Raw genomic sequence first — 20633 nt, forward strand, 5'->3', positions numbered from 1 at the left:
GGTTCCTATAATCTGGTTACAAAGACTCTACACCCATTGCACTCTTTTCTTTTTTTAACTTAAACAAAGGTATATGCATTTTGTTCTGCTAATTCTTACTGATTTTCACACATCACACCAACTTGCCAAGATTATTTTGAATTTTGATTCTCCAGTTCGTTCCTTTTGTTTATTTTGTCTTTCTTTTTCAATGGCTATAATAAGCAGAAAAAGTTATTAAAAAAAACACCAAATAGTACATGTCAATTATGTATCACTGCAAACTTGGAAAAAAGTGGTCCACAATGTCTTGTAGTTGGAATCGTATAGTATGCAGCCTTTTCAGATTGACTCCTTTCACTTAGAGGTTTACATTTAAGTTCATTCATGTCTTTTCATGGCTTAATCATTTCTTTTTGGAACTGAATAAAATTCTATTGTCTGCATGTAGCACAGTTCATATCCTTTACCTACTAAAGGATATCTTGTTTGCTTCTGAGTTTTGGTAATTGTGAATAAAGCTGCTTATAAACATTTGTGTGCAGGTTTTGTGTGAACATATTTTCAACTCCTTTGGGTAAATACCAAGTAGCATGATTGCTGGATTGTATGGTAAAGGTATGTTTTGCTTTGTAGGAAACCACCAAACTGTCTTCCAAAGTGGCTGTATCACTTCACGTTCCCATGAGCAATGAATGAGAGTTTCTATTGCTCCATATTTCACCAGCATTTGGTGTTGTCAGTGTTTTGTATTTTGGCCATTCTAACAGGTATGTAGTGGTATTTTACTGTTGATTTAATTTGCATTTCCCTGATGACACATGATATGAAGCATCTTTTCATATGTTTATGTTGATTTCTTTGGTGAGGTGTCTGTTAAGGTCTTTGGGCCATTTTTTAATCAGGTTGTTTGTTTTCTTATTGTTGATTTTTAAGAGTTACTTGTATATTTTTGATAACAGTTCTGTATCAGATGTATCTTTTGCAAAAATTTTCTCCCAGCCTGTGGATTGTCTTTCCACTCTCTTGACATCATTCACTTTTTTTTTTTTTTTTTGCGGTACGCGGGCCTCTCACCGCCGTGGCCTCTCCCGCTGCGGAGCACAGGCTCCGGACGCACAGGCTCAGCGGCCGTGGCCCACGGGCCCAGCCGCTCCGCGGCACGTGGGACCCTCCCGGACCGGGGCACGAGCCCGCGCTCTCCGCATCGGCAGGCGGACTCTCAACCACTGCGCCACCACGGGAGCCCGACATCATTCACTTTTAAATGGTGATAGAAATACATATTTACGTATGCAAGAACTCAAAATTATGACCCATTCATCCTTCATTAAGACTACAGGCAATGCAACAAAAAATGTGAAAACTTCAAACAAAAGATGGCTTAAATGAAGGACTGGGGGGGCATGAAACTGAAGTGGTGATAAGAAAGACAACAAGCTAAAAGCCTCTAAGTGTAAAATTGAGTTTTAAAAGCTCTAAATTTCGAGGAGAGGAACCAAGATGGTGGAGTAGAAGGATGTGCTCTCACTCCCTCTTGCGAGAACACCAGAATCACAACTAGCTGCTGGACAGTCATCAACAGGAAGACACTGGAACTCACCAAAAAAGATACCCCACATCTAAAGACAAAGGAGAAGCCACAATGAGATGGTAGGAGGGGCACAATCACAGTAAAATCAAATCCCATAACTGGTGGGTGAGTGACTCACAGATTGGTGAACACTTATACCACAGAAGTCCACCCACTGGAGTGAAGAATCTGAGCCCCACGTCAGACTTCCCAACCTGGGGGTCCGGCAACGGGAGGAGGAATTCCTAGAGAATCAGACTTTGAAGCCTAGAGGGAATTGATTGCAGGACTTCGGCAGGACTGCGGGAAACAGAGACTCTACTCTTGGAGGGCACACAAAAAGTAGTGTGTGCATCGGGACCCAGGGGAAGGAGCAGTGACCCCGTGGGAGACTGAACCAGACCTACCTGCTAGTGTTGGAGGGTCTCCTGCAGAGGTGGGGGGCGCTGTGGCTCACCGTGGGGACAAGGACACTGGCAGCAGAAGTTCTGGGAAGTACTCCTTGGCGTGAGCCCTTCGAGAGTCTGTCATTAGCCCCACAAAGCTCCAGTGTTGGGTTGCCTCAGGCCAAACAACCAACAGGGAGGGAACCCAGCCCAACCCATCAACAGTCAAATGGATTAAAGTTTTACTGAGCTCTGCCCACCAGAGCAACAGTCAGCTCTGCCCATCACCGGTCCCTCCCATCTAGCCTCTTAGATAGCCTCATCCACCAGAGGGCAGACAGCAGAAGCAAGAAGAACTACAGTCCTGCAGCCTGTGGAACAAAAACCACATTCACAGAAAGATAGACAAGATGAAAAGGCAGAGGGCTATGTACCAGATGAAGGAACAAGATAAAACCCCAGAAAAAACAACTAAATGACGTGGAGATAGGCAACCTTCCAGAAAAAGAATTCAGAATAATGATAGTGAAGATGATCCAGGGCCTTGGAAAAAGAATGGAGGCAAAGATTGAGAAGATGCAAGAAATGTTTAACAAAGACCTAGAAAAATGAAAGAACAAGCAAACAGAGATGAACAATACAATAACTGAAATGAAAACTATACTAGAAGGAATCAACAGCAGAATAACTGAGGCAGAAGAATGGTAAGTGACCTGGAAGACAGAATGGTGGAATTCACTGCTGCGGAAGAGAATAAAGAAAAAAGAATGAATAGAAATGAAGACAGCCTAAGAGACCTCTGGGACAACATTAAACGCAACAACATTCGCATTATAGGGGTCTCAGAAGGAGAAGAGAGAGAGAAAGAACCAGAGAAAATATTTGAAGAGATTATAGTTGAAAACTTCCCTAATATGGGAAAGGAAATAGCCACCCAAGTCCAGGAAGCACAGTGAGTCCCATACAGGATAAACCCAAGGAGAAACATGCCGAGACACATGGTCATCAAATTGGCAAAAATTAAAAACAAAGAAAAATTATTGTAAGCAGCAAGGGAAAAACGAAAAATAACATTCAAGGGAACTCCCATAAGGTTAACAGCTGATTTCTCAGCAGAAACTCTACAAGCCAGAAAGGAGTTGCATGGTATACTTAAAGTGATGAAAGGGAAGAACCTACAACCAAGATTACCCAGCTAGGATCTCATTCAGATTCAATGGAGAAATCAAAAGCTTTACAGACAAGCAAAAGCTAAGAGAATTCAGCACCATCAAACCAGCTCTACAAAAAATGCTAAAGGAACTTCTCCAACTGGGAAAAACAAACGAAGAAAAGGACCTACAGAAACAAACCCCCCAAAATTAAGAAAATGGTCATAGGAACATACATTTCGATAATTACCTTAAACGTGAATGGATTAAGTGCTCCAACCAAAAGACACAGGCTTGCTGAATGGATAGAAAAACAAGACCCATATATATGCTGTCTACAAGAGACCCACTTCAGACCTAGGGACACATACAGACTGAAAGTGCGGGGATGGAAAAAGATACTCCATGCAGATGGAAATCAGAACAAAGCTGGAATAGCTATACTCGTATCAGATAAAATAGACTTTAAAATAAAGAATGTTCCAAGAGACAAGGAAGGACACTACATAATGATCAAGGGATCAATCCAAGAAGAAGATAAAACAATTATAAATATATATGTACCCAACATAGGAGCACCTCAGTACATAAGGCAACTGCTAACAGCTATAACAGAGGAAATTGACAGTAACACAATAATAGTGGGAGACTTTAACACCTCACTTACACCAAGGGACAGATCATCCAAAATGAAAATTAATAAGGAAACACTAGCTTTGAATGACACAATAGACCAGGTAGATTTAATTGATATTCATAGGACATTCCATCCAAAAACAGCAGATTACACTTTCTTCTCAAGAGCACACAGAACATTCTCCAGGACAGATCGCATGTTGGGTCACAAATCAAGCCTCAGTAAATTTAAGAAAATTGAAATCATATCAAGCATCTTTTCTGACCACAGTGCTATGAGATTAGAAATGAACTACAGGAGAAAAAAAGTAAAAAACACAGACACATGGAGGCTAAACAATATGTTACTAAATAACCAAGAGATCACTGAAGAAATCAAAGAGGAAATCAAAAAATACCTAGAGACAAAAGACAATGAAAACATGATCCAAAACCTACGGGATGCAGCAAAAGCAGTTCTAAGAGGGAAGTTTATAGCTATAAAAGCCTACCTCAAGAAACAAGAAAAATCTCAAGCAAACAATCTAACCTTACACCTAAAGGAACTAGAGAAAGAAGAACAAACAAAACCCAAAGTTAGCAGAAGGAAAGAAATCATAAAGGTCAGAGCAGAACGAAATGAAATAGAAACAAAGAAAACAATAGCAAAGATCAATAAAACTAAAAGCTGGTTCTTTGAGAAGATAAACAAAATTGATAAACCATTAGCCAGGCTCATCAAGAAAAAGAGGGAGAGGACTCAAACCAATAAAATTAGAAATGAAAAAGGAGAAGTTACAACAGACACCGCAGAAGTACAAAGCATCCTAAGAGACTACGACAAGCAATTCTATGGCAATAAAATGGACAACCTGGAAGAAATGGACAAATTCTTAGAAAGGTATAACCTTCCAAGACTGAACCAGGAAGAAACAGAAAATATGAACAGACCAATCACAAGTAATGAAATCAAAACTGTGATTAAACATCTTCCAACAGACAAAAGTCCAGGACCAGATGGCTTCCCAGGTGAATTCTGTCAAACATTTAGAGAAGAGCTAACACCCATCCTTCTCAGACTCTTCCAAAATATTTCAGAGGAAGGAGCACCCCCAAACTCATTCTATGAGGCCACCATCACCCTGATACCAAAACCAGACAAAGATACTACAAAAAAAGAAAATTACAGACCAATATCACTGATGAATATAGATGCAAAAATCCTCAGTAAAATGCTAGCAGACAGAATCCAACAACACATTAAAAGGATCATACACCATGATGAAGTGGGATTTATACCAGGGATGCAAGGATTCTTCAGTATGCACAAATCAATCAATGTGGTACACCATATTAACAGATTGGAGAATAAAAACCATATGGTTGGGCTTCCCTGGTGGCGCAGTGCTTGAGAGTCTGCCTGCCGATGCAGGAGACGCGGGTTCGTGCCCCGTTTCGGGAAGATCCCACGTGCCGCGGAGCGGCTGGGCCCGTGAGCCATGGCCGCTGAGCCTGCGCGTCCGGAGCCTGTGCTCCGCAAATGGGAGAGGCCACAACAGTGAGAGGCCCGCATAACGCAAGGAAAAAAAAAACAAAAAACAAAAAAACCATATGGTCATCTCAATAGATGCAAAAAAAGCTTTCAACAAAAATTCAACACCCATTTATGATAAAAACTCTCCAGAAAGTGGGCATAGACGGAACCTACCTCAACATAATAAAGGCCATATATGACAAACCCACAGCGAACATCACTCTCAATGGTGAAAAACTGAAAGCATTTCCTCTAAGATTAGGAACAAGACAAGGATGTCCACTCTCGCCACTATTATTCAACATAGTTTTGGAAGTCCTAGCCACGGCAATCAGAGAAGAAAAAGAAACAAAAAGAATCCAAATTGGAAAAGAAGAAGTAAAACTGTCACTGTTTGCTGATGACATGAAACTATACATAGAGAATCCTAAAAATGCCACCAGAAAACTACTAGAGCTAATCAATGGATTTGGTAAAGTTGCAGGATACAAAATTAATGCACAGAAATCTCTTGCATTCCTATACACTAATGATGAAAAATCTGAAAGAGAAATTATGGAAACACTCCCATTTACCATTGCAACAAAAAGAATAAAATACCTAGGAATAAACCTACCGAGGGAGACAAAAGACCTGTATGCAGAAAACTATAAGACACTGGTGAAAGAAATTAAGGATGGTACCAACAGATGGAGAGATATACCATGTTCTTGGATTGGAAGAATCAACATTGTGAAAATGACTATACTACCCAAAGCAAACTACAGATTCAATGCAATCCCTATCAAATTACCAATGGCATTTTTTACAGAACTAGAACACATCATCTTAAAATTTGTATGGAGACTCAAAAGACCCCGAATAGCCAAAGCAGTCTTGAGGGGAAAAAACGGAGCAGGAGGAATCAGACTCCCTGACTTCAGACTATACTACAAAGCTACAGTAATCAAGACAATATGGTACTGGCACAAAAACAGAAACATAGATCAGTGGAACAAGATAGAAAGCCCAGAGATAAACCCACGCAGCTATGGTCAACTAATCTATGACAAAGGAGGCAAAGATATACAATGGAGAAAAGACAGTCTCTTCAATAAGTGGTGCTGAGAAAACTGGACAGCTGCATGTAAAAGAATGAAATTAGAACACTCCCTAACACCATACACACAAGTAAACTCAAAATGGATTATAGTCCTAAATGTAAGACCAGACACTATAAAACTATTAGAGGAAAACATAGGAAGAACACTCTTTGAGAAAAATCACAGCAAGATCTTTTTTGACCCACCTCCTAGAGTAATGGAAATAAAAATAAACAAATGAGACCTAATGAAACTTCAAAGCTTTTGCACAGCAAAGGAAACCATAAACAAGACGAAAAGACAACCCTCTGAATGGGAGAAAATATTTGCAAACGAATCAGTGGACAAAGGATTAATCTCCAAAATATATAAACAGCTCATGCAGCTCAATATTAAAGAAACACACAACCCAATCCAAAAATGGGCAGAAGACCTAAATAGACATTTTTCCAAAGAAGACATACAGATGGCCAAGAACCACATGAAAAGCTGCTCAACATCACTAATTATTAGAGAAATGCAAATCAAAATTACAATGAGGTATCACCTCACACCAGTTAGAATAGGCATCATCAGAAAATCTACAAACAACAAATGCTGGAGAGGTTGTGGAGAAAAGGGAGCCCTCTTGCACTGTTGGTGTGAATGTAAATTGATACAGCCACTATGTAGAATAGTAAGGGGATTCCTTAAAAAACTAAAAATAGAATTACCATATGATCCAGCAATCCCACTACTGGGCATATATCCAGAGAAAACCATAATTCAAAAAGACACATGCACCCCAGTATTCATTGCAGCACTATTTACAATAGCCAGGTCATGGAAGCAACCTAAATGCCCATCGACAGACGAATGGATAAAGAAGATGTGGCACATATATACAATGGAATACTACTCAGCCATAAAAAGGAATGAAATTGAGTCATTTGTTGAGACGTGGATGGATCTAGAGACTGTCATACAGAGTGAAGTAAATCTGAAAGAGAAAAACAAATATTGTATATTAACGCATGTATGTGGAAGCTAGAAAAATGGTACAGGTGAACTGGTTTGCAGGGCAGAAGTTGAGACACAGATGTATAGAACAAACGTATGGACACCAAGGGGGGAAAATCGTGGTGGGGTGGGGATGGTGGTGTGATGAATCAGGCAACTGGGATTGACATGTATACACTGATGCGTATAAAATTGATGAATAATAAGAACCTGCAGTATATAAAAACAAAGAGAAAAAACAACTAATACTAAACTTTCTTTTGGTTATTTGTATGGAAATATGTTAATATAAATGTTTCAGACATTACATGAAATTTCTAAAAATCTTATATGTTCTTTTATAATGTTATAAGTCATAATTCTAGTTATTAGTTTAAAATGTATATCTCAGAAATAACTAAATTTCCTTGTCAATTGCATTATTATGAACTTTCATGAAATCATTAAAAAAAACCACAAAACTCTAAATTTCTACATGTTGAAAGTGAAGAAACAAAGGCCAGAGTGGGGAGTACAAAGTGAAGCTGCTGCCCCCAGAGGGAATAAGGGCTTGGATATAGCCCAGTGTCTAGAAAGAGGTCTTAATTACCTCTGATTACCCACTTTCCCTTAAGAGACTATCCCAAATAATTCTTTCATGCCTCTTAACCCTCTGTATCTGAGGCTTGGCAGGAAGTCCACAGTTTACAGCTTGTCCTTCATCATCTGGGCTTTTATCTCAATTTGCCCTAAATATCTGACCAAAATACTAATCTGCTCTGATGTCACAGTCATTCCCAGTTGTCCCCTGAAACTTGTGCTCCATTATCAGCAAAATGCTCTGTATTCTGAATGGCTTTTTAAAAACGTATTCTTCTCTTTCGTACTTGAATGTCAAGCCGACTGTTCACTGAGAGCTCTGATTCCACTCAGTCCTCTGAAGTGCACACTCATTTTCTCTTATATTTTCTCTAATACTGAGTAGGAAAGTGAAGAGGGTATCTTTCCTGATCCTCTGCCACTTCCAGACCATTGCTCTTTTTACTTTTCCCTAAATGACTCCAATTCCTTTGAAGCATATGGTATCAGACTGTTGCACCATCATCCCCTCTTTTTTTCTTCACTTACCATCCATCCTCCTTATTTTCCGCTGGCTTAGTACTAATTCTGTTGTACCTGTGAAAATTTCTACATCAGTGCAAAAGATCCATTCAGTATCCTGGCATCTCTCTTATTTGACTTTCTATTTCTTTCCATTGTTTTGTCCTCTGACCCACTTCAGTCATCAACTTTGGTGATCGTACTCTAGATCTCTGCTCATACTCCATTATTAGAGAAATGCAAATCAAAACTACAATGAGATTATCACCTCACACCAGTCAGAATGGCCATCATCAAAAAGTCTACGAATAATAAATGGAGAGGGTGTGGAGAAAAGGGAACCCTCCCACAATGTTGGTGGGAATGTAAATGGTACAACCACTATGGAGAATAGTATGGAGGTTCCTTAAAAAACTAAAAATAGCATTACCATATGATCTAGCAATCCCACTCCTGGGCATAAGAAAACTATATTTCAAAAAGATATATGCATCCAGTGTTCATAGCAGCAGTATTTACAATAGCCAAGACGTGGAAGCAACCTAAATGTCCATTGACAGATGAATGGATAAAGAAGATGTGGTACGTATATACAATGGAATATTACTCAGTCATAAAAAAGAATGAAATAATGTCATTTGCAGCAACATGGATGGATCTAGAGATCATCATACTAAGTGAAGTAAGTCAGAAAGAGAAAGACAATTACCATGTGATATCACTTACATGTGGAATCTAAAATGTGACACAAATGAACTTATTCATGAACAGAAACAGACTCACAGACAGAAAACAAACTTAGGGTTACCAAAGGGGAAAATGGGGCTGGGGAGGGATAAATAGGGAGTTTAGGATTAGCAGATACAAACTACTATATGTAAAATAGATAAACAAGGTCCTACTGTATAGTACAGGGAACTATATTCAATATTGTATAATAAATCATAATGGAAAATAATATGAAAATGAAAAAAATAATATATATATTCACTTTGGTCTACATCAGAAAAACTAACACAACATTGTTATCAACTATACTTCAAAAAATTATTTTTTTCAAAAAAATACTAAGAATATTTTCAATAGATTTACACCAATAATCTCAAGAATTTAGATGAAATAGATAAAATCCTGGAAAATCAAAAAGAACCAAAACCTGCATAAGAAGAAATAGGTAACCTGCAAATTTTCTACCTATAAAAGAAGTTGAAGGTACAATGAAAAAACCTTTCCTGGCCCAGATGGCTCCACTAGTGAATTCTATTAAACTATATATACTAGTTCAAACTCTTCCAGAAAACAGAAAAGGAGTAAACACCACATTATTTTATGAAGCCAGCATTACCCCTCACACTGAACCAAACCAAGACATTACAAGAAGAAAACCACAGACCAATAACATTCATGAACAGACACACAGAATTCTAAAAATATTACCAAATAAAATCTGGTAATTTACAAAAGTAGAACAGTTTATATTTTACTTTAGTTCAGCATCCTTAAATAAATCAGTGTACATATTTCAGTGTATCAACAGACTAAAAGGGAAAACCAATTTATCACCTCAATAGATGGCAAAAAAGTAGTTAATATAATTCAACATTAATTATAAAAATCTTTACAAACTAGGTATAGAAGGAAACTTCTTAATCTAATAAAGTTTATATACAAATAACATAGCTAATATCATACTTAATGGTGAAAAACTGAATAATTTTCCATTTGAGATTGTGAACAGTACCTGATGTCCATGATCATCATTCTTCTTTATCTGGAAAGTGATAAGGCAGGAACAAGAAATAAAAGGAATGCAAATTAGAAAGAAATAAATAGAATCATTTTTATTCTCAGGCAACATTATCATTTACATAGAAAATCTCCAAGAATCTACAATAAATGTCTTGGAATTAATAAGGGAGTTTGGCAAAGTTGAAAGATGCAAAGACAATATACAAAGTATGTGTGTGTGTATATATGCATTTAAATATGTAGGTTAATTAAATATATAAATATAAATAATAATCTATACATATTTAAGGTAATGATGTTTCTGTAAACATTACTGAAAATGGTGAATAGGGAATTTCAAGACTTTATTTCTCCACGGAACAGCAAATAAGCTGGCAAAAACTTTTGGAATTAACTTTTGTAGGACTCTGAAGTCTAGTAAAAAATTGACTACAAAAAGGGGAAAGATTAATAAAGACTGTAACTGCTGCATTTTGGTAAAATAGTGCTGGGGCATTTCAATTGCCCACTTATTACCTCTCACCTCCCATATTGGTGACAGCCATGAACGTGACAGTCTATACTCCTGGTGGGGGTTGCTGGTCAAAAACAGCAATCCGGACCTTATTGTCAAAGAATTTTGGTTGTTTCACCTTATCTGGCAGCTCCCTGAAGGGCTGACATAAAGGCTTGCCTTTGTTTCACTGACTCAGTGTTCTTAGGGCTGGGATGGCTTTCCATGTGGCGTTTGTGGAAAGTATTTAAAGGCAAAAGTATTGCAGCCTGACACTGGGGTTAACAGTCGAGACAGCCAACAGCCAGACTGAAAAGATTGGGAAGGAAGAGGCTGGAAAAGGATATATATATAGGAGAATAAGGGCTTTTAAAACCTCAGGTACATGCCAGGGAATTGAGAAGGCTTCAGGCATGCTCAAGGCTGGAGTCATGCTTAGAAAAAGGCTGAGAAGGCCCAAGGATTTCGCCCCTGGGTGACCTTCAGGCTCTGCAGGAAGTGAAGACTAAGATAGAGATATATACGTCTTGGGTAAGTGTCTAAAGCATGCCTCAAGCAGAACCAAATGCCCATCAAGTGGTTAATAGATAACAAACAGGGTTAATATCCATATACTGGAATACCACTTAGCAATAAAAAAGTGAACTGTCCTTTACAATTAAAAAATCTGGACATAACAGAACAGATACAAGAATACACCAAAAAAAAAAAAAAAAAGAAAAACATAGCCAAGGGACCTCAGGACCTGAGGGACAACACAACAGACAATGAATTCCCTGGGTTTCCTTAATGCTTCCCACATATCCTGGACAGAGATCTGCAAAATTCTCCAACCTGGAACTGCCAACAAGTATAAAAAAAAAAGCGCCAAGAAAAGCCTGTATAGCTGAATTCTAGGATAAGATAGTGTCAGCATGTCATGGAATATAGCTGGTTTGTATCTGATGAACATCTCCAACCTATTTGGGATTATTTGTATGAAGTTCAGACCCTAAACGTGCTGTATAAAGGCTCACAGACACAGTAATTCATAGAATTACTAGATGGACATTCCCTATCTTTGGAGTAGAAGTGTGCTCCCCCTTTTCAGTCTCCCTGGTACCCTGCCACCACAACAGGTGACCAGAACCTGGTTAGTGCAGTTATTGTTTGGTGAACACTCTGCCATTTCTTTCCATTAGTGACCACCACCTCATGATAGATTTAAAATCCATTTTGGAAAATTGTGGATGATATCAAATGAAACATTTTGGCGGATGGCAAACATTTTGGGGGATGCTAGGATTTTGAGAGAAATAGGGGTCAGGGATTTGAAAGAAATGCCTTACTTTTATTTGTTGCAATTTGTTTTTTATACTTCAGCCCTAAGATAAACTATGTTAAAGGCTGCTTAATTACCATAAACACATGTGGCAGACTGAACTGCTTATAACTGCCAATATTTCCATTTATCATTTCATGAAACCCCAGTGAAGTTGACAGCTTTTCTTTCTGTGAGGGTACTTAAAGAGTTCATCAGATTACAGAGAAATGATTTTAGTAAACTACAGTTTTGTCCCAGAACATGAAATATTGGTCAGATGGTTCCCAAAGGCAGCTGACAAAGTAATAATGATCCCATCATGATAAATTTATTTAGCACACAATTATGGCACAAGCATTTAAAACAAAAACTTTTATTTAAAATTTTACTGAAGTCTAGCAATATGTTTACTTTGGATATTAATATCTCCCCTGGAGTGCTGATATGATTGTCCTGTTTCAAGCAACTGAAGATTGAATAATAATTGAAAATCTATAAATAGATTTAAAAGTAGTACTTTTTCTTCTTTTCATGTTTCAGCAAAGAAAAATTCAAATGTGGTTCTTCTCAAAGCATGTAGCCATGAGTGAATTTCTTTCCCCTATGGAATATTGTACAAAATAAGTAAGATTGTACAATAGGCAAACAGAAATTTCTCATGGCTCCCACGAGAGGCCTGAACTGCCATTGTCAAAGTACTTTTCTCTTGGGTGTTTGCAGAGATGTAGGGCAAAGTCTTGAAACCATATAAAGCCCTCAGAATCCAAAGATCTTCACAGCTTGGTGTGTCTAAGACCACTGTAGCTTCCACCAGGAAGGCAATGGGTGCTCTGGCCCCAGGGTGCTGGCATGGTCATCCCGGTGCCACATCAGGCACAGATGTGGTCCTGGTGCCCAGGGCTCACCTCTCATCTAGTCCTGGCGATCAGTTTGGAAGCAGTTGGGTAATCTGTGCCCTTTCACACTTCGTAGGTTTTAGAGAGTGGGTTCCTCACAGCTGTTCAATACCTGAACCTTTCTTTTCTACATCTTCCCATTTTTAGAATCAGTGAAGAATTTCTTTTCACATTCTACCCCCTCAGAGGCTGCTGAGAGCCAAGGTAAGTGTCCCCTCTCAGAACATCGCTTTCTAACGGTACAGGCACCTCTGTTTCAGGTTCATATAGCACGGCCATGTTTAAATCCAAAATTTTCATTCTGTTATCATGCTTCTCCCTCCTACCCACCCTCAATCTCCAGCAATCAGTCAGGGTGATAATCTCATCTTCTGAACTCTAAGTACAGCCATATATGCAGTGAGCAGAGAGAACACATTCCCCCTACTTCTTTTGAGGGGCATCTCTTGAAGTTGGGTCAGGAACAAGCACATCCGGTTCTGATCCCAACCTACAGATTCCTGTTATGCCTTCTGACATCCATGTACTGCAGGCTGCTGCGTCTTCCCGGCAATTCACTTGTGATGGTGGCTACAAAAACTGCTGCTGTCTTGACAGGGAAGGAGGTTATATTTTTATCAAATTTTAATTACTTGGAATCTACCCTTGTACAGAATCCAGACAGAATTAAAAGAAAGTGTACACATGTCAGGCACAAGAATGGAGAGAAAAAGCTAAGGTGTTTGATTCTAGATCATTGGTAAAAATCTCAAATGAGGGGGTAACAAGTTTGAGTACACTGTAGTGGAGTAGCAACTACTATGAGTGTAAAGGTCTACAAAGTTTACGGTAAGATAATACATTGACAACACATATAGTTAATTCCTCCTATTTGTGTGCAATAATTAGTGCTTATGCACTCTTCATTTAGTTGATGAGAAAGAGGGAGGTCTTTCGTTGAGCTTCCTCTAGGAGTGCAAAGTTACTTGTATGACTTACGAGCAGGTATGTCTAAATATGTTTGTCTTTTTTCTTTAACAAGTATTGTAACTGGGGTGATTTTTCTTTTCTTTGTGTGTGTCTATAAGAGTGTGTCTGTAAAGTATGAGGGTGTATTCCAACTAGTGTCTTAATCTCTGATTTGGCAACCCTGGCGCATCCAAATCCACCCTCCCTCACATCAAAAACCAGGGTGGAATGTGAGGATGTTATCAGCTGTTGAAAAACGTTCAATGATTACTTATTGTCTATAATACGGGATAATTCTTAAATCCCTTAGTACCTCATATGAAGGTCTCCATAATCTGCTCCTTAACACTATTTTCTCTCTCCTTTTCTCTCTCTCTCTCCCCCACCACCTTTCTCTCGCTCTCCTGTCCCCCACCCCTTTCTCTCTCTCCTTTTCTGTTCATTCATTAACTTGCCCACTCACAGAGCAGATAAATCTTAATGAGTTACTTCCCTGAAAATGTCAGGCTATTTCCTATCTCTATGCCTTTGTTCACTCTGATTCATCTGCCTAAAACGCCTCATCCTCTAACTTATATTTTAAGACTCAGTCTAATGATTATCTGTTCTCTGATGCATTTACCAGGCATTTCTATATGTTCATTGGTGTTTTATATGTGTGATTAAATACGTATCTGTGTCACATTTCTTAAAATTTGAGCTCATCTCTAATAGCCTGTGCCTATAATGAAATTTCAGTGCAGTTAGAGAAGATTTCCTAATGTTATCAGAAATTTTAAATATAAGAAAGGTGTTGAGGGCAAAATCTGGTATTCCTTATCTGTACATGAGAGAGCCTAGTGGTTGAGGCTATGCTTTTGTAGTCAGACAGACCATGGCTTCACTGTAATTCTGATTTCATCACTCTCAAACTTGGGAATGTTACTTGATCAGCCTAAACTACAGTGTCCTCTGTGAAATCACAGTAACAATTCCTCACTGGTTTGTTTTGTAGATTAAATGGGATATTCAAAAAATACTTAGCAAATTTCCCAGCACCTAGCAATAATTGATAAATTATTATTAGAGAATATTCTGGACTGATTGTTCAGGCTTCATGTTAAAACTCATCAAAACAAAACCCTACCAAATTCATGCCCATTGCCATCTCTTCAAATCTGAGGAAATGTCCGTAAACATCCCAAGTTTTCCCCATCATAGTAAATGGCACACTTCGTATAATAAGCCGTATACCTGAGATTCCTCCTTGATTTCTCTCTTCTCTTACCTCCCATATTTAATCCATCAATTACCATTAAAGATGCTTCTAAAATGGATCTTCAGTGCACTCACTTCCCTGAAACCACCGCTTTCAAGGTTACTGTCACCTTCCCTGAGCACCCTCCAATAGTCTCACAACTCCCACTCTTGCCTCCCTAGAATCTTTTGCAATGACAAAGTTATCTTTCCAAGCATGAATCTGTGCCCCTGTTCAGCTTGAATCCTTTCACTTGCTTCTCATTGTATTTTCTTTAACATCTTTATTGGAGTATAATTGCTTTACAATGGTGTGTTAGTTTCTGCTTTATAACAAAGTGAATCAGCTATACATATACATATATCCCCATATCTCTTCCCTCTTGCGTCTCCCTCCCACGGTCCCTACCCCACCCCTCTAGGTGGTCACAAACCACCGAGATGATCTCACTGTGTTATGTGGCTGCTTTCCACTATCTGTTTCATAGTTGGTAGTGTATATACGTCCATGCCACTCTCTCACTTCGTCCCAGCTTACCCTTCCCCTCCACGTGTCCTCAAGTCCATTCTCTACGTCTGCGTCTTTATTCCTGTCCTGCCCCTAGGTTCTTCAGAACCACTTTTTTTTTAGATTCCATATATATGGGTTAGCATACGGTATTTGTTTTTCTAACTTACTTCACCCTGTGTGACAGACTCTAGGTCCATCCACCTCACGACAAATAACTCAATTTCATTTCTTTTTATGGCTGAGTAATATTCCATTGTGTATGTGGACCACATCTTCATTATCCATTCATCTGTTGGTGGACATTTAGGTTGCTTCCATGTCCTGGCTATTGTAAATAGAGCTGCAATGAACATTGTGATAAATGACTCTTTTTGAATTATGGTTTTCTCAGGGCATATGCCCAGTAGTGGGATTGCTGGGTCGTATGGTAGTTCTATTTTTAGTTTTTTTTTTTGTTTTTTTTTTTTTTTTTGTGGTATGTGGGCCTCTCACTGTTGTGGCCTCCCCTGTTGTGGAGCTCAGGCTCCGGACGCACAGGCTCAGCAGCCATGGCTCACGGCCTAGCCACTCCACGGCATGTGGGATCTTCCCAGACCGGGGCACGAACCCGTGTCCCCTGCATTAGCAGGCGGACTCTCAACCACTGCGCCACCAGGGAAGCCCTATTTTTAGCTTTTTAAGGAACCTCTGTACTGTTCTCCATAGTGGCTGTATCAATTTACATGCCCACTAACAGTGCAAGAGGGTTCCCTTTTCTCCACACCCTCTCCAGCATTTATTGTTTGTAGATTTTTTGATGATGACCATTCTGACCACTGTGAGGTGATACCTCATTGTGGTTTTGATTTGCATTTCTCTAATGATTAGTGTTGTTGAGCATCGTTTCATGTGTTTGTTGGCAATCTGTATATCTTCTTTGGAGAAATGTCTATTTAGATCTTCTGCCCATTTTTGGATTGAGTTGTTTGTTTTTGTGATACTGAGTTGCATGAGCTGCCTGTATATTTTGGAGACTAATCCTTTGTCATTTGCTTCATTTGCAAATATTTTCTCCCATTCTGAGGGTTGTCTTTTCATCTTGTTTATGGTTTCCTTTCCTGTGCAAAAGATTTTAAGTTTCATTAGGTCCCCTTCATTTATATTTCTTTTTATTTCCATTTCTCTAGGAGATGGGTCAAAAAGGATCTTGCTGTGATTTATGTAATAGAGTGTTCTCCCTATCTGTTCCTCTAAGAGTTTTATCGTGTCTGGCCTTACATTTAGGTCTTTAATCCATTTTGAGTGTATTTTTGTGTGTGGTGTTAGGGAGTGTTCTAATCTCATTCTTTTACTTGTAGATTTCCAGTTTTCCTAGCACCACTTAAAGAGGCTGTCTTTTCTCCACTGTATATTCTTTCCTCCTTTATCAATGATAAGGTGAGCATATGTGTGTGGGTTTATCTCTGGGCTTTCTATCCTGTTCCATTGATCTATATTTCTTTTTTTGTGCTAGTACCATACTGTCCTGATTACTGTAGCTTTGTAGTATAGTCTGAAGTCAGGGAGCCTGATTCCTCCAGCTCCGTTTTTCTTTCTCAAGATTGCTTTGGCTGTTTGGGGCCTTTTGTGTTTCCATACAAATTGTGAAATATTTCGTTCTAGTTCTGTGAGAAATGCCATTGGTAGTTTGATAGGGATTGCATGGAATCTGTAGACTGCTTTGGGTAGTATAGTCATTTTCACAATGTTGATTCTTCCAATCCAAGAACATGGTATATCTCTCCATCTGTTTGTATCATCTTTAATTTCTTTCATCAGTGTCTTATAGTTTTCTGCATATAGGTCTTTTGTCTCCTTAGGTAGGTTTGTTCCTACGTATTTTATTGTGTTGCAATGGTAAATGGGAGTGTTTCCATAATTTCTCTTTCAGACTTTTCATCATTAGTGTATAGGAATGCAAGAGATTTCTGTGCATTAATTTTGTATACTGCTTCTTTACCAAATTCATTGATTAGCTCTAGTAGTTTTCTGGTAGCATCTTCGGGATTTTCTATGTATAGTATCATGTTATCTGAAAACAGTGACAGCTTTACTTCTTCTTTTCAAGTTTGGATTCCTTTTATTTTTTCTTCTTCTCCGATTGCTCTGGCTAAAACTTCCAAAACTATGTTGAATAATAGTGGTGAGAGTGGACAACCTTGTCTTATCCCTGATCTTGGAAATGGTTTCAATTTTTCACCATTGAGAACGATGTTGGCTGTGGGTTTGTCATATATGGCCTTTATTATGTTGAGGTAAGTTCCCTTTGTGCCTACTTTGTGGAGTGTTTTTATCGTAAATGAGTGTTGAATTTTGTCGAAAGCTTTTTCTCCATCTATTGAGATGATTGTATGGTTTTTCTCCTTCAGTTTGTTAATATGGTGTATTACATTGATTGATTTGTGTAAATTGAAGAATCCTTGCATTCCTGGGACAGACCACAGTATGATCCTTTTAATGTGCTGTTGGATTCTGTTTGCTAGTATTTTGTTGAGGATTTTTGCATCTATGTTCATCAGTGATATTGGCTTGTAGTTTTCTTTCTTTGTGACATCTTTATCTGGTTTTGGTATCAGGGTGATGGTTGCCTTGTAGAATGAGTTTGAGAGTGTTACTCCCTTTGCTATATTTTGGAAGAGTTTGAGAAGGATAGGTGTTAGCTCTTCTCTAAATGTTTGATAGAATTCGCCTGTGAAGCCATCTGGTCCTGGGCTTTTGTTTGTTGGAAGATTTTTAATCATAGTTTGAATTTCAGGGCTTGTGATTGGTCTGTTTATATTTTCTATTTCTTTCTGGTTCAGTCTTGTGAGGTTGTCCTTTTCTAATAGAATGTGTCTATTTCTTCCAGGTTGTCCATTTTATTGGCATACAGTTGCTTGTAGTAATCTCTCATGATCCTTTGTAATTCTATAGTGTCAGTTGTTACTTCTCCTTTTTCATTTCTAATTCTATTGATTTGAGTCTTCTCCCTTTTTTTCTTGATGAGTCTGGCTAATGGTTCATCAATTTTGTTTATCTTCTCAAAGAACCAGCTTTTAGTCTTATTGATCTTTGCTATTGTTTCCTTCATTTCATTTTAATTTGTTTCTGATCTGATCTTTATGATTTCTTTCCTTCTGCTAACTTTGGATTTTTTTTTGTTTTTCTTCCTCTAACTGCTTTAGGTGTAAGGTTAGGTTGTTTTTTTGAGATGTTTCTTGTGGTAAAATTGTATTGCTATAAACTTCCCTCTTAGAACTGCTTTTGCTGCATCCCATAGGTTTTGGGTTGTCATGTTTTCATTGTCATTTGTTTCTAGATACTTTTTGATTTCCTCATTGATTTCTTCAGTGATCTCTTGGTTATTTAGTATTGTATTGTTTACCCTCCATGTGTTTGTATTTTTTACAGATTTTTTTCCTGTAATTGATAGTTATTTTCATAGCGTTGTGGTCAGAAAAGATACTTGATACAATTTCAGTTTTCTTAAACTTACCAAAGCTTGATTTGTGACGCAAGATATGATCTATCCTGGAGAATGTTCCATGAGCACTTGAGAAGAAAGTGTATTCTGTTGTTTTTGGATGGAATGTCCTATATCAAGTCCATCTTGTTAAATGTATCATTTAAAGCTTGTGTTTCCTTATTTATTTTCATTTTGGATAATCTATCCATTTGTGAAAGTGGGCTGTTAAAGTCCCCCACTATTATCATGTTCCTGTTAATCTCCCGTTTTATGGTTGTTAGCATTTGCCTTTTATACTGAGGTGCTCCTATGTTGGGTGCATAATTATCTACAATTGTTATACATTCTTCTTGTATTGATCCCTTGATCATTATGTAGTGTCCTTCTCTGTCTCTTGTAATAGTTTTTATTTTTAAGTCTTTTTTGTCTGATATGAGAATTGCTACTCCAGCTTTCTTTTGGTTTCCATTTGCATGCAATTTCTTTTTCCTTCCCCTCACTTTCAGTCTGTATGTGTCCCTAGGTCTGAAGTAGGTCTCTTGTAGGTAGCATATATACAGGTCTTGTTTTTGTTTCCATTCAGCCAGTCTATGTCTTCTGGTTGGAGCATTTAATCCATTTACATTTAAGATAGTTATTGATATGTGTGTTCCTATTACCATTTTCTTAATTGTTTTGGGTTTGTTATTGTAGGTCTTTTCCTTCTCTTGTATATCCTGCCTAGAGAAGTTCCTTTAGCATTTATTGTAAAGCTGGTTCGGTGCTGCTGAATTTTCTTAGCTTTTGCTTGTATGTAAAGGTTTTAATTTCTCCATCGAATCTGAATGAGATCCTTGCTGGGTGGAGTAATCTTGGTTGTAGGTTTTTCCTTTTCATCACTTTAAATATGTCCTGCCACTCCCTTCTGGTTTGCAAAGTTTCTGCTGAAAGATCAGCTGTTAACCTTATGGGGATTCCCTTGTATATTATTTGTTGCTTTCCCCTTGTTGCTTTTAATATTTGTTCTTTGTATTTAATTTTTGATAGTTTGATTAATATGTGTCTTCATGTGTTTCTCCTTGGATTTATCCTGTATGGGACTCTCTGTGCTTTCTGGAGTTGATTGACTATTTCCTTTCCCATAATAGGGACGTTTCCAACTGTAATCTCTTCAAATATTTTCTCAGTCCCTTTCTTTTTCTCTTCCTCTGGGACCCCTATAATTCGAATGTTGGGGCATTTAATGTTTTCCCAGAAGTCTCTGAGACTGTCCTCAATTCTTTTCATTTTTTAAAATTCTTCTCTGCAGTAGTTATTTCCACTATTTTATCTTCTAAGTCACTTATCCATTCTTCCTCCTCAGTTTTTCTGCTATTTATTCCTTCTAGAGAATTTTTAATTTCATTTATTGTGTTGTTCATCCTTGTTTGTTTGCTGTTTAGTTCTTCTAGGTCCTTGTTAAATGTTTCTTGCATTTTCTCTATTCTATTTCCAAGATTTTGGATCCTCTTTACTGTCATTATTCTGAATTCTTTTTCAGGTGGTTTGCCTATTTCCTCTTCATTTGTTTGATCTGGTGGGTTTTTACCTTGCTCCTTCATCTGCTGTGTGTTCCTCTGTCTTCTCATTTTGCTTAACTTACTGTGTTTGGGGTCT

The sequence above is a fragment of the Lipotes vexillifer genome, unplaced genomic scaffold, assembly GCF_000442215.2.
Source record: "Lipotes vexillifer unplaced genomic scaffold, Lipotes_vexillifer_v1.1 scaffold71, whole genome shotgun sequence".
NCBI classification, from domain to species: Eukaryota; Metazoa; Chordata; class Mammalia; order Artiodactyla; family Lipotidae; genus Lipotes; species Lipotes vexillifer.